Below are 6,316 nucleotides of genomic sequence, written 5' to 3'. Positions count from 1 at the left end.
GGAACAATTAAGATCAAACAAAAATGTGTCCAATGTGTGCACTTACTTATATGCATTAAAAATAGCAGCAAATCATTTTATTCAAAGGCCATAACTGTGCTAAAAGCTACTCAAACCTTAAATTATGTAATGAATTAGTTTTTATAATCACTTTTTACTTGGCACTGATAGGTTGGCATCCAATTTTGTTATATATGTGCAATTCAATGTATATATGCAATGATAATAAAGATTTATGAATGAATGAATGTTGTTATAAAGAGCTGCTGTCATTTCTAAGGGCAGCAGGAGCAAATGGGTGAACAAAAAAGAGACAGAAAGCTGTTTTTATGTGCTGGAGAGTGCCAAAAAATTAAAGTTCTGAACAGTTCCAAAAATGCCCACTAAAGGGGGAAACCCTGTCAAAAACCCAGTTGGTAATACAGAGTGCCAGGTAGAATTTTTATAAGTAAAATAAATTCAAAATAGGCTCTATTAAACAGTGAAGTTCAGTGGATCACAAAAAGGCAAAAAAGGAGTTGTCAGCAAAGGCTATCCAAGGCAAACAAGGTCCCAATATGAAATCCTAAGGAACAGTCGAAATACAGAGCAAAGATGTCCAAAAAATCCAGAAATTCACAAAGCACAAGCATTAACATTGACAAACTACAACATCACTAGCACATTCAGTTGAATTGCAAGGAACTGTGGGTAGTTGCTGCTTTTATAGGGCTGAGGTCAGTCCCTTGTGGTGATGGGTAGGTGGCCCTGCCTCCTAGGGACCCAGCCACAAAACAGCTGGACTGTAACACAGGCATAGACAGATAGACAAAATGAAATACAAAGAATAACAAAAACAGAAGTAAAATGAATGCAAACAAAAGAGTCAAAATTGAACAAAGAAAACATAACACAAGGATTTGAACCCCAAACCCTGGCTAAAATATAACAGGCATAACATGAGTGGCCCGCACTACATCCAGGGGTCCTTTCATCGGAGCAACGTTTCAGCTGTGGCATGGCCAAATGGGGAGGCAGCTAGATGGATGAGGTCTCCAGGACTCTAAAAATATCCAAACCTAATTATGTCATATCATCTACTGTTAAACCGTACTTCTACAATTTTTATTATTATGCTGTCTTAAGGAATTGTTCTGTTCTGTATATTGTATTGTATTGACCCCCTTCTATTGACACCCACTGCACACCCAACCTACCTGGAAAGGGGTCTCTCTTTGAACTGCCTTTCCTGAGGTTTCTTCCATTTTTCCCTACAAGGTTTTTATTGGGAGTTTTTCCTTGTCTTCTCAGAGAGTCAAGGTTGGGGGGCTGTCAAAAGGCAGGGCCTGTTAAAGCCCATTGCGGCACTTCCTGTGTGATTTTGGGCTATACAAAAATAAACTGTATTGTATTGTATTGTACATCCCATGGTCCTGTAGGCCACTTTCCAACACCAATTTAGTCCATTGCTGACCACATTGTACAACTTCTAGGCAGAGGGGATGTCAACCTTAACAAGTGGTCTGCTAGACCTAGGGGATGACAAGAGAAATAACTTCATGCAAACGTCTCAGTACTGTTTCACATTTCCACAGTAACACAAGGTTGCCACATTCTGACACCAAATAACACGCTGGTGGTCAACCTTGCTGCCTGTAGCTTTCCAGTGGTGACTAGTTTAGCCACAACATCAGCCCTTTCATTTTCCTTTTTCAATTCTGTCATATTACATTAAACACAATATCTCATACTGCCATGCCTATGTTATTCTGTGCACTGTCATTAAAAAAAAAACATTTGTTCTTTGCTTTAGACTTGTGTTGTATGCATTGTATGTCCGAGTGAACGCTCATTGGTTGTCTGCTCTCTTGTGCATACTCACAAGCCCACCTCTATGACTGTGACAAGCAGTTTTATAGGACATCAGATTTGGTGGCAGCAGTGAGATAAACCATTTGTGAGAGAAGGAAATGCTTTTTTAGAGTAGAGCCCAGACAAAGATTTATTTTTATGCAGTAAGGGCTTCCAATTAACAGGTTTCAGTCAGGACACCAGAATGATTGTTTGGGGTCCTGTGGCATCTACTGAAAGAGGCATTGGAGAACAATCAAATTACCAAAAAAGCCAGAAATATGTTGATACTTTTTTTTTTTTGCAAGCACAGGATGAAGTTAGCTCAGCGGTTCCAATTTTTGCAGGTGGACATTGAGATGACAGAAATCAGACAGACGACTAGTCGGTTGTGACCCTGGCTGTCAGACAACATACTATGAAATTTGGACAGAAAGCGCAGGTGTTTTTATCCACCCCAAAGAACAGTCCTTTGAATAAGTGGCAGGTACCATATGTGGTGGCTGATCAGAAAAAGCACCCACTTATAACAATTCTTGTACCAGACCATCTTGAAAGAGCAAAACGGACTTACTGCACAAATGTTTTAAAAGGTGACTCGAAATTACAAACCTGGATTGCAGTTTGTTTGTCTGTTAAGTCCAGAAGAAAAAGCAGATCCATTCCTTCTGGACTTTGCAAGAATGGTGGCACACTTGCACATTTCTAATAAGTCAAGAAGATCAGAGAGGGAAATGGATAGTAACTTAAACAAAGCATCCATTTAATTGTAAAAATGCATACATTGTTCTGTGCTTCTTTACACCTGTTGAATTCTTTTGCAGTCTCCCACTTTAGGAAGGTTATGAGCTGCATATGTTCTGCCATTTGAGAAAAAGAAGAGAGGTATCTGTTTATTTAAGGGGGTAAATATTTTCCCAATTTTTTCCACAGCTGTAAGGGTAGGTCTGGCTAGAGTTGGGGTAGGCCAACGTTGTTACTCCACGCATGGGACTTCCAATGCCGTACCTCGAGTTTGTGCTGCTCGGGGCGTGATGGGGATTCAATTTGCATCCTTCCAACATATCTAAGTATGTTAACCTATTTAAATAGAAAATTAAAATGACATATAGAGAAAAATTAAGATACATTTTGCATAGATTTACTCATATATAGAGAAACAGCAATAATTTTTCACATATACAGGTAAAATTCCGTTACAACGAATATCTTTACAATAAAATTTTCATTACAACGAAGTATTTTTATGGCCCTGACAGTTTGTCAATATGATGCCAGTCTATAGAAATCTCATTACTACGATGTACATTCAGCAAATACTTTCATTACAAAGAAGTGCACAAAAGACATTGAAATGTCTGAATGAATCATCCACAGAGCAGTTAGTTCTGCGGTCACAGCTCAGTTGTGCACAACGATCCCCAACAGAAACATTGTCATTTTTTTTCTTTCTTCAAACTTTCCTGTTTTTTTTTTTTTTTGCCTTTTTTGTTTATTGTGGTTTTCAGTGATACTTTTTGCTTATTGCTCATCAACATTTGAAAAACATCCATTGGAATTTCACTCATTGTCACCCTCCTATAGAAACGGCAGACACAAGAAAACGATAACAGTTCATATAAAAAAAAAACTTTACATTTTTGCAGCTCTTGATTGCAAAAAAAAAAGAAAAAAGACGTTGCCAAATAATTCAGAATTTTGCCATCGAGGCTGTCAACTTTCTTGAAAGACCAAGCAAAAAAAAAAAGAAAAAATCTTGGGTTGCAAACGTATGTGAACTGCTGCATTTGAAGATGTTGAAAATACAGTTTTTATGTGGTTCAGTGATGCACGTTCAAAAACATTCCTATTAATGTGGCACTCATGCAAGAAAATGTGAGGTCTGTAAACTCTCTTGGGACCACCCCCCCCCAACTGGACAACACGCCGAAAAGAGTCCCGAAATCCAATGTCCGCTGTTTATCTGTTGCTGTGGCAACAGCCGGCTCAAAGCTATGCTGTTTCTCTCAGCTATGGTGCCTCTCTCCACCAAAGCAAACAGAAAAGATATTGATGGGTGATATACAAGGTACATAGTAAATTCAGGTAACAGGAGAACTTGATCGCTGATCTGGCCACAACCCTGCCTGACTGCTGTGTCTGCGTATAGCACACTACAATAAATAAGTGTGCTGTTCCTGTTTCAAGCTGAATAAAGCTGGTTTTGATAAAGTACTGAGACTCAGCCTCGTGTTTTGGGGTGCAAGACAGGGATTTATAGCATGACCCCGATCTTTTATGATTTGCTTCTGTGTCGTTTCACTTCACTGCTGTGAGCCTGCTGTTGCCCTGTCCCAGCAACGGACAATCTTCCACAGACGCTGCAATCGCGTTTCAGGACTCACTTAAGAGTGTTGTTCCCGTTAGGTCGGGAGTGGGTCTGGGGTATGTCTCAAAAAAGAAACCTCACAATATGAAGAAGAAAAGGATGATTCGGCTCCTGATTGATAACTGTGCTGCCCACAACGGGCTTCCACATTTAGATAATGTTCTCGTGGAATTCTTCCCACCCAATTGCGCAGCAGTGCTTCAGCTATTGGATTTGGGCATCATTCGCACCCTGAAAGTGTATTATGGCAAGGAAATGCTGAGAAAAATTCTCGTCAGCATAACTTGTAGGCAGGAGGAGATTAAAATTAACGCAAAAGAAGGTTGAAATGATTGCAAACGCCTGGATGTTAAAGAAAGCACTATAGTAATAAAAACAGAATCTCTTTACAACAAAATTTTCGTTACAACGAAATATTTTTTAGGTCCCTGGGAGTTCGTTGTAAGGGAATTTTACCTGTAATTATTTGTAAGCATCACCTAGACAAGAATGTAGTATAGACGCACTGATAAGCTGTGTTATACTTATTAGTTTAATATAATTACGCTGCGAAAACCAGAATCAGCATAGTGTACAAGTGATAGGTGGGGATGTTTTCTGCGCAGAGCAAGAATGCATTCGGATTGATAATGAAACAAAATTATAAATTGTAAGTTAGTTGTTTATCTTCATAGAAATTATTATCAGTGTAATGTTTATGTTTTTTTAGTTATTGCCTCATAAATATCAACTGCTGTGTCTACTGCCGTCACAGAAGGACAGTCTGAAAATCCATTTTGAAGCATTTGTGGATAAAAATCGGAGAATTTTACCTTTTTCATTCATGAGTGATATTTTTTCGAACTCTGCTGCTTACACATGAATTGTACCGGGCCTTTTGGCCAATAATGCCGCCTTCAAATATTTTCTGTCTGGGGCAGACCATAGCTACACCACTGGGGACTTCTGGCAAATTTTTATGGGTTTCCCATCCATGTAGGATCCAGTTCATCATCTCTTGTGTGAAAAAAATCAACAAAATGATGTTTTCTCCCAACAATGCAACCCAGAATTCTAAGGGGAGGTGTGTGTGACAGGCTGTGTCACAACTCAAAAATCAAGCCAATTGCATCCTCCTTATTGGGCATTTGAGGTTCATGAAGCAAGTGCAGCAGTTATGGAGCAAACCCAAAGTAAATTGAAATACTGAAAGAATGTCTTTTTTGTTGGGACAAATAATGATGTCCAATTGTGTTTAAAGGTTAAATACAAGTGCAGAGTTGAAAACGCCTTGGAAAACACAGACCGTGAACACTGCCAAAATAAATATTGTGAAATAACTGAGTGTTTTAAGGCACAGTGCACTTCAGATGATGAAGATGTTAGGAAAGACCAATGAGATGAGATCACAAAGGGAGTAATTGCTCTGCTGAAGTAGAATGACTTATAACTTGCCCATGCCCGGCTGGGATGCCCCATCTCTATTTCTTCCAGGGGAGCAAGCATGGGCTGCGCAGTACCTCCCTAGGACCACTTGGTGGCAGCCCCCCTGGGTGACTGTGGTGCCTCAGATACCCGCAGGGCTCCATGGGAGATGGAGTTCTCCACAGCCCTGTTGGGACCCAGGGTGGCCACCAGGAGGTGCTGCAGGGGTTCCTAGGCCCGCCTAGGCCATAGTTCAGCCACACCCGGAGGTGCAATCGGAGGCAGGTGGTCAAGCACCTAAAGCACTTCCGAATGAACTAATAAAGGGGCCAGCAGCCACCACTCAGGGGAGCCTGTCGGGAGGAGGATGACAACGCTTGCCGGGAGGAGTGGTGGTGCAAAGAGTGGTGTGTGCTTTTGTTTTGGTGCTTTTGGGACTGTGTACTGCCTGTGGGACATGTTGAAGACATGCCCCACAAGTGAAGAAAAATAAAAGTTTATTTGCTTTTATACATGCCTCCAGTGTCAGTCTGTGTCAGTTCGGCACCTATATAGCACCTTTGTTACAAATTATAGAAGATTAAAAAAATACAAAACAGAAAACAAAAACATGAGATAAGATTTACAAATCAGAAAGTGATTCAGAAAAGCAAGAATGGAAATACAGAGGAGTGCATGTTAGGTCCTTTAGTTTTATCCAAAACACCGATGACG

Source organism: Polypterus senegalus, chromosome 1 (assembly GCF_016835505.1).
Source record: "Polypterus senegalus isolate Bchr_013 chromosome 1, ASM1683550v1, whole genome shotgun sequence".
Lineage (NCBI taxonomy): Eukaryota > Metazoa > Chordata > Cladistia > Polypteriformes > Polypteridae > Polypterus > Polypterus senegalus.
Note: the sequence above shows the minus strand (reverse complement) of the source record.